General features: G+C 35.5%; 1 non-coding gene across 1 annotated transcript; it reads right to left on the minus strand.

The window, feature by feature from the left end:
- Positions 1-500: 500 nt before the first annotated feature.
- Positions 501-572, minus strand: TRNAC-GCA (transfer RNA cysteine (anticodon GCA)). Its single transcript has one exon. It is a non-coding gene; the product is annotated as a tRNA-Cys (tRNA).
- Positions 573-9,466: the final 8,894 nt, after the last annotated feature.

Here is a 9,466-nt window from a genome sequence, read left to right on the forward strand (position 1 = left end):
AACATTTTAACAGGATCTATTGAAGATGGTATATGGTTATGAAACAGGGACTTCTTGAACTGCACTCCTACGCTCTACCACTGACATAAACCCTTGAATGCTGAAAACTGCCCTTTTTTAAAAAGGTGATAGAGTGGGTGACTGTATGCAACTTGTAGAACTAATGACATCAGTGCACTTCTGGTCAGCTGTACAAATTAATACATTTCATTGAGGGCATATTATTGGTTTCCACCACAGTTTTATAACATTCATATCAGCTTCCAATGGACTATTTCAAACTGATAATATCACCAGTAGAACTTGGGTGAATGTAAAACACAGCTTGTATCATACGACAAAATCCTAAACAGCTTAATGGTGTTTACCCTATGTTTCAGGTGATGATCAGGAGTATTTCAAATGTAGAAATGTGTTGCTCATTACATAAAATGCTAAGATTGTAAATGTTTTCTTCAATTTATTTAAAAAAATATTTCTACAGGTAAAACCGTTGGACAAGGGGGCACCCAGATTTGAACTAGGGACTTCTTGATCTGCAGTCAAATGCTCTACCACTGAGCTATACCCCCAATCCTGAAACGTTCACCTAAATTAATGCAGTAATATGTACAAAGTGGAAGCAACATGCAATCACCATCAAAGCAATGCATTTTCAGCCACCAAACCCTCCTTATAACTATTAGGGGTACACAAGATGTCCTTTATCTGCCTTGGTAAAATACAGTGAGGTTTCCATTGCAAGAATTCATACATTTCGTATCACATGTAGATATTGGAACATGGAAAAAAAACTTTTGTCAAATGCACAAATTCTGCAAAACGTAACTGCTTCTCTACAGCAGTTTGTTGATGTTGTGCTAAGAGCATAGTTAAACCCAAATGTTCATTGTTTTGTATATGAAATGATGATATATCTTATTGTTTCTTACAGTGCATTGGGTTGAAAAACATTTTAACAGGATCTATTGAAAGGGGTATATGGTTATGAAACAGGGACTTTTTGAACTGCACTCCTACGCTCTACCAATGGTATAAACCCTTGAATGCTGAAAACTGCCCTTTTTTAAAAAGGTGATAGAGTGGGTGACTGTATGGAACTTGTGGAACTAATGACATCAGTGCACTTCTGGTCAGCTGTACAAATTAATACATTTCATTGAGGGCATATTATTGGTTTCCACCACAGTTTTATAACATTCATATCAGCTTCCAATGGACTATTTCAAACTGATAATATCACCAGTAGAACTTGGGTGAATGTAAAACACAGCTTGTATCATACGACAAAATCCTAAACAGCTTAATGGTGTTTACCCTATGTTTCAGGTGATGATCAGGAGTATTTCAAATGTAGAAATGTGTTGCTCATTACATAAAATGCTAAGATTGTAAATGTTTTCTTCAATTTATTTAAAAAAATATTTCTACAGGTAAAACAGTTGGACAAGGGGGCACCCAGATTTGAACTAGGGACTTCTTGATCTGCAGTCAAATGCTCTACCACTGAGCTATACACCCAATTCTGAAATGTTCACCTAAATTAATGCAGTAATATGTACAAAGTGGAAGCAACATGCAATCACCATCAAAGCAATGCATTTTCAGCCACCAAACCCTCCTTATAACTATAAGGGGTACACAAGATGTCCTTTATCTGCCTTGGTAAAATAAAGTGAGGTTTCCATTGCAAGAATTCATACATTTCGTATCACATGTAGATATTGGAACATGGAAAAAAACTTTTGTCAAATGCACAAATTCTGCAAAACGTAACTGCTTCTCTACAGCAGTTTGTTGATGTTGTGCTAAGAGCATAGTTAAACCCAAATGTTCATTGTTTTGTATATGAAATGATGATATATCTTATTGTTTGTTACAGTGCATTGGGTTGAAAAACATTTTAACAGGATCTATTGAAAAGGGTATATGGTTATGAAACAGGGACTTCTTGAACTGCACTCCTACGCTCTACCACTGACATGAACCCTTGAATGCTGAAAACTGCCCTTTTTTAAAAAGGTGATAGAGTGGGTGACTGTATGGAACTTGTAGAACTAATGACATCAGTGCACTTCTGGTCAGCTGTAAAAATTAATACATTTCATTAAGGGCATAATATTGGTTTCCACCACAGTTTTATAACATTCATATGAGCTTCCAATGGACTATTTCAAACTGATAATATCACCAGTAGAACTTGGGTGAATGTAAAACACAGCTTGTATCCTACGAAGAAATCAAAAACAGCTTAATGGTGTTTACCCTATGTTTCAGGTGATGATCAGGAGTATTTCAAATGTAGAAATGTGTTGCTCATTACATAAAATGCTAAGATTGTAAATGTTTACTTCAATTTATTTAATTAAAAAAAGATTTCTACAGGTAAAAAAGTTGGACAAGGGGGCACCCAGATCTGAAGTAGGAACCTCTTGATCTGCAGTCAAATGCTCTACCACTGAGCTATACCCCCAATTCTAAAATGTTCACCTATATTAATTCAGTAATATGTACAAAGTGGAAGCAACATGCAATCACCATCAAAGCAATGCATTTTGAGCCACCAAACCCTCCTTATAACTATAAGGGTTACACAAGATGTCCTTTATCTGCCCTGGTAAAATACAGTGAGGTTTCCATTGCAATAATTCATAAATTTCGTATCACATGTAGATCTTGGAACATGGAAAAAAAACCTTTGTCAAATGCACAAATTCTGCAAAATGTAACTGCTTCTCTACTGCAGTTTGTTGATTTTGTGCTAAGAGCATAGTTAAAACCAATTGTTCATTGTTTTGTATATGAAATGATGATATATCTTATTGTTTCTTACAGTGCATTGGGTTGAAAAACATTTTAACATGATCTATTGAAAAGGGTATATGGTTATGAAACAGGGACTTCTTGAACTGCACTCCTACGCTCTACCACTGACATAAACCCTTGAATGCTGAAAACTGCCCTTTTTTAAAAAGGTGATAGAGTGGGTGACTGTATGGAACTTGTAGAACTAATGACATCAGTGCACTTCTGGTCAGCTGTACAAATTAATACATTTCATTGAGGGCATATTATTGGTTTCCTCCACAGTTTTATAACATTCATATCAGCTTCCAATGGACTATTTCAAACTGATAATATCAGCAGTAGAACTTGGGTGAATGTAAAACACAGCTTGTATCATACAAAGAAATCCAAAACAGCTTCATGGTGTTTACCCTATGTTTCAGGAGATGATCAGGAGTATTTCAAATGTAGAAATGTGTTGCTCATTACATAAAATGCTAAGATTGTAAATGTTTTCTTCAATTTATTTTAAAAAATATTTCTAGAGGTAAAACAGTTGGACACGGGGGCACCCAGATTTGAACTAGGGACCTCTTGATGTGCAATCAAATGCTCTACCACTGAGCTATACCCACAATTCAAAAATGTTCACCTATATTAATTCAGTAATATGTACAAAGTGGAAGCAACATGCAATCACCATCAAAGCAATGCATTTTCAGCCACCAAACCCTCCTTATAACTATAAGGGGTACACAAGATGTGCTTTATCTGCCTTGGTAAAACACAGTGAGGTTTCCATTGCAAGAATTCATAAATTTCGTATCACATGTAGCTCTTGGAACATGGAAAAAAAACTTTTGTCAAATGCATAAATTCTGCAAAACGTAACTGCTTCTCTACAGCAGTTTGTTGATTTTGTGCTAAGAACATAGTTAAACCCAATTGTTCATTGTTTTTCATATGAAATGATGATATATCTTATTGTTTCTTATAGTGCATTGGGTTGAAAAACATTTTAACAGGATCTATTGAAGAGGGTATATGGTTATGAAACAGGGACTTCTTGAACTGCACTCCTACGCTCTACCACTGAGTTAACCCTTGAATGCTGCAATCTGCCCTTTTTTTGAAAAGGTGATAGAGTGGGTGACTGCATGGAACTTGTAGAACTAATGACATCAGTGCACTTCTGGTCAGCTGTACAAATTAATACATTTCATTAAGGGCATATTATTGGTTTCCACCACAGTTTTATAACATTCATATGAGCTTCCAATGGACTATTTCAAACTGATAATATCACCAGTAGAACTTGGGTGAATGTAAAACACAGCTTGTATCATACGAAGAAATCCTAAACAGCTTTCAGGTGATGATCAGGAGTATTTCAAATGTAGAAATGTGTTGCTCATTACATAAAATGATAAGATTGTAAATGTCTTCTTCAATTTAATTAAAAAAATATTTCTACAGGTAAAACAGTCGGACAAGGGGGCACCCAGATTTGAACTCGGGACGTCTTGATCTGCTGTCAAATGCTCTACCACTGAGCTATACCCCCAATTCTGAAATGTTCACCTATACTAATTCAGTAATATGTACAAAGTGGAAGCAACATGCAATCACCATCAAAGCAATGTATTTTCAGCCACCAAACCCTCCTTATAACTATAAGGGGTACACAAGATGCCCGTTATCTGCCTTGGTAAAATACAGTGAGGTTTCCATTGCAATAATTCATAAATTTCGTATCACATGTAGATCTTGGAACATGGAAAAAAAACCTTTGTCAAATGCACAAATTCTGCAAAATGTAACTGTTTCTCTACTGCAGTTTGTGCATTTTGTGCTAAGAGCATGTTTAAATCCAATTGTTCAGTGTTTTGTATATGAAATGATGATATATCTTATTGTTTCTTACAGTGCATTGGGTTGAAAAACATTTTAACAGGACCTATTGAAAAGGGTATATGGTTTGGAAACAGGGACTTCTTGAACTGCACTCCTACGCTCTACCACTGACATAAACCATTGAATACTGAAAACTGCCCTTTTTTAAAAAGGTGATAGAGTGGGTGACTGTATGGAACTTGTAGAACTAATGACATCAGTGCACTTCTGGTCAGCTGTACAAATTAATACATTTCATTGAGGGCATATTATTGGTTTCCACCACAGTTTTATAACATTCATATCAGCTTCCAATGGACTATTTCAAACTGATAATATCACCAGTAGAACTTGGGTGAATGTAAAACACAGCTTGTATCATACGACAAAATCCTAAACAGCTTCATGGTGTTTACCCTATGTTTCAGGAGATGATCAGGAGTATTTCAAATGTAGAAATGTGTTGCTCTTTACATAAAATGCTAAGATTGTAAATTATTTCTTCAATTTATTTAATTAAAAAAAGATTTCTACAGGTAAAACAGTTGGACACGGGGGCACCCAGATTTGAACTAGTGACCTCTTGATCTGCAGTCAAATGCTCTACCATTGAGCTATACGCCAATTCTAAAATGTTCACCTATATTAATTCAGTAATATGTACAAAGTGGCAGCAACATGCAATCACCATCAAAGCAATGCATTTTCAGCCACCAAACCCTCCTTATAACTATAAGGGGTACACAAGATGTCCTTTATCTGCCTTGGTAAAACACAGTGAGGTTTCAATTGCAAGAATTCATAAATTTCGTATCACATGTAGATCTTGGAACACGAAAAAAAAAAAAAACTTGTCAAATGCACAAATTCTGCACAATGTAACTGCTTCTCTACTGCAGTTTGTTGATTTTGTGCTAAGAGCATAGGTAAAACCAATTGTTCATTGTTTTGTATATGAAATGATGATATATCTTATTGTTTCTTACAGTGCATTGGGTTGAAAATCATTTTAACAGGATCTATTGAAGAGGGTATATGGTTATGAAACAGGGACTTTTTGAACTGCACTCCTACGCTCTACCACTGACATAAACCCTTGAATGCTGAAAACTGCCCTTTTCTAAAACGGTGATAGAGTGGGTGACTTTATGGAACTTGTAGAACTAATGACATCAGTGCACTTCTGGTCAGCTGTACAAATTAATACATTTCATTGAGGGCATATTATTGGTTTCCACCACAGTTTTATAACATTCATATCAGCTTCCAATGGACTATTTCAAACTGATAATATCACCAGTAGAGCTTGGGTGAATGTAAAACACACCTTGTATCATACGAAGAAATCCAAAACAGCTTCATGGTGTTTACCCTATGTTTCAGGAGATGATCAGGAGTATTTCAAATGTAGAAATGTGTTTCTCTTTACATAAAATGCTAAGATTGTAAATTATGTCTTCAATTTATTTAATTAAAAAAAGATTTCTACAGGTAAAACAGTTGGACACGGGGGCAGCCAGATTTGAACTAGTGACCTCTTGATCTGCAGTCAAATGCTCTACCATTGAGCTATACCCCAATTCTAAAATGTTCACCTATATTAATTCAGTAATATGTACAAAGTGGCAGCAACATGCAATCACCATCAAAGCAATGCATTTTCCGCCACCAAACCCTCCTTATAACTATAAGGGGAACACAAGATGTCCTTTATCTGCCTTGGTAAAACACAGTGAGGTTTCAATTGCAAGAATTCATACATTTCGTATCACATGTAGATCTTGGAACACGGAAAAAAAACTTTTGTCAAATGCACAAATTCTGCACAATGTAACTGCTTCTCTACTGCAGTTTGTTGATTTTGTGCTAAGAGCATAGTTAAACCCAATTGTTCATTGTTTTGTATATGAAATGATGATATATCTTATTGTTTCTTACAGTGCATTGGGTTGAAAAACATTTTAACAGGATCTATTGAAGAGGGTATATGGTTATGAAACAGGGACTTTTTGAACTGCACTCCTACGCTCTACCACTGACATAAACCCTTGACTGCTGAAAACTGCCCTTTTTTAAAAAGGTGATAGAGTGGGTGACTTTATGGAACTTGTAGAACTAATGACATCAGTGCACTTCTGGTCAGCTGTACAAATTAATCCATTTCATTAAGGGCATGTTATTGGTTTCCACCACAGTTTTATAACATTCATATGAGCTTCCAATGGACTATTTCAAACTAATAATATCACCAGTAGAACTTGGGTGAATGTAAAACACAGCTTGTATCATACAAAGAAATCCTAAACAGCTTCATGGTGTTTACCCTATGTTTCAGGAGATGATCAGGAGTATTTCAAATGTAGAAATGTGTTACTCATTACATAAAATGCTAAGATTGTAAATGTTTTATTCAATTTATTTAAAAAAAGGGGGCATCCAGATTTGAACTAGGAACCTCTTAAACTGCAGTCAAATGCTCTACCACTGAGCTATACCCCCAATTCTGAAATGTTCACCTATACAAATTCAGTAATATGTACAAAGTGGAAGCAACATGCAATCACCATCAAAGCAATGCATTTTCAGCCACCAAACCCTCCTTATAACTATAAGGGGTACACAAGATGTCCGTTATCTGCCTTGGTAAAATACAGTGAGGTTTCCATTGCAATAATTCATAAATTTCGTATCACATGTAGATCTTGGAACATGGAAAAAAAACCTTTGTCAAATGCACAAATTCTGCAAAATGTAACTGTTTCTCTACTGCAGTTTGTTTATTTTGTGCTAAGAGCATGGTTAAACCCAATTGTTCATTGTTTTGTATATGAAATGATGATATATCTTATTGTTTCTTACAGTGCATTGGGTTGAAAAACATTTTAACAGGATCTATTGAAAAGGGTATATCGTTAGGAAACAGGGACTTCTTGAACTGCACTCCTACGCTCTACCACTGACATAAACCCTTGAATACTGAAAACTGCCCTTTTTTAAAAAGGTGATAGAGTGGGTGACTGTATGGAACTTGTAGAACTAATGACATCAGTGCACTTCTGGTCAGCTGTACAAATTAATACATTTCATTGAGGGTATATTATTGGTTTCCACCACAGTTTTACAACATTCATATCAGCTTCCAATGGACTATTTCAAACTGATAATATCACCAGTAGAGCTTGGGTGAATGTAAAACACACCTTGTATCATACGAAGAAATCCAAAACAGCTTCATGGTGTTTATCCTATGTTTCAGGAGATGATCAGGAGTATTTCAAATGTAGAAATGTGTTGCTCTTTACATAAAATGCTAAGATTGTAAATGTTTCTTCAATTTATTTAATTAAAAAAAGATTTCTACAGGTAAAACAGATGGACACGGGGGCACCCAGATTTGAACTAGTGACCTCCTGATCTGCAGTCAAATGCTCTACCATTGAGCTATACCCCCAATTCTAAAATGTTCACCTATATTTATTCAGTAATATGTACAAAGTGGCAGCAACATGCAATCACCATCAAAGCAATGCATTTTCAGCCACCAAACCCTCCTTATAACTATAAGGGGTACACAAGATGTCCTTTATCTGCCTTGGTAAAACACAGAGAGGTTTCAATTGCAAGACTTCATAAATTTCGTATCACATGTAGATCTTGGAACATGGAAAAAAAACTTTTGTCAAATGCACAAATTCTGCAAAATGTAACTGCTTCTCTACTGCAGTTTGTTGATTTTGTGCTAAGAGCATAGTTAAACCCAATTGTTCATTGTTTTGTATATGAAATGATGATATATCTTATTGTTTCTTAGAGTGCATTGGGTTGAAAAACATTTTAACAGGATCTATTGAAGAGGGTATATGGTTATGAAACATGGACTTTTTGAACTGCACTCCTACGCTCTACCACTGACATAAACCCTTGAATGCTGAAAACTGCCCTTTTTTAAAAAGGTGATAGAGTGGGTGACTGTATGGAACTTGTAGAACTAATGACATCAGTGCACTTCTGGTCAGCTGTACAAATTAATACATTTCATTAAGGGCATACTATTGGTTTCCACCACAGTTTTATAACATTCATATGCGCTTCCAATGGACTATTTCAAACTGATAATATCACCAGTAGAACTTGGGTGAATGTAAAACACAGCTTGTATCATACAAAGAAATCCTAAACAGCTTCATGGTGTTTACCCTATGTTTCAGGAGATGATCAGGAGTATTTCAAATGTAGAAATGTGCTGCTCATTACATAAAATGCTAAGATTGTAAATGTTTTCTTCAATTTATTTAAAACAATATTTCTACCAGTAAACAAGGGGGCACCCAGATTTGAACTAGGAACCGCTTGATCTGCAGTCAAATGCTCTACCATTGAGCTATACCCCAATTCTAAAATGTTCACCTATATTAATTCAGTAATATGTACAAAGTGGCAGCAACATGCAATCACCATCAAAGCAATGCATTTTCAGCCACCAAACCCTCCTTATAACTATAAGGGGTACACAAGATGTCCTTTATCTGCCTTGGTAAAACACAGTGAGGTTTCAATTGCAAGAATTCATAAATTTCGTATCACATGTAGATCTTGGAACACGGAAAAAAAACTTTTGTCAAATGCACAAATTCTGCACAATGTAACTGCTTCTCTACTGCAGTTTGTTGATTTTGTGCTAAGAGCATAGTTAAAACCAATTGTTCATTGTTTTGTATATGAAATGATGATATATCTTATTGTTTCTTACAGTGCATTGGGTTGAAAAACATTTTAACAGGATCTA

Source organism: Ambystoma mexicanum, chromosome 4q (assembly GCF_040938575.1).
Source record: "Ambystoma mexicanum isolate Mex_15411 chromosome 4q, UKY_AmexF1_1, whole genome shotgun sequence".
Taxonomy (NCBI): domain Eukaryota; kingdom Metazoa; phylum Chordata; class Amphibia; order Caudata; family Ambystomatidae; genus Ambystoma; species Ambystoma mexicanum.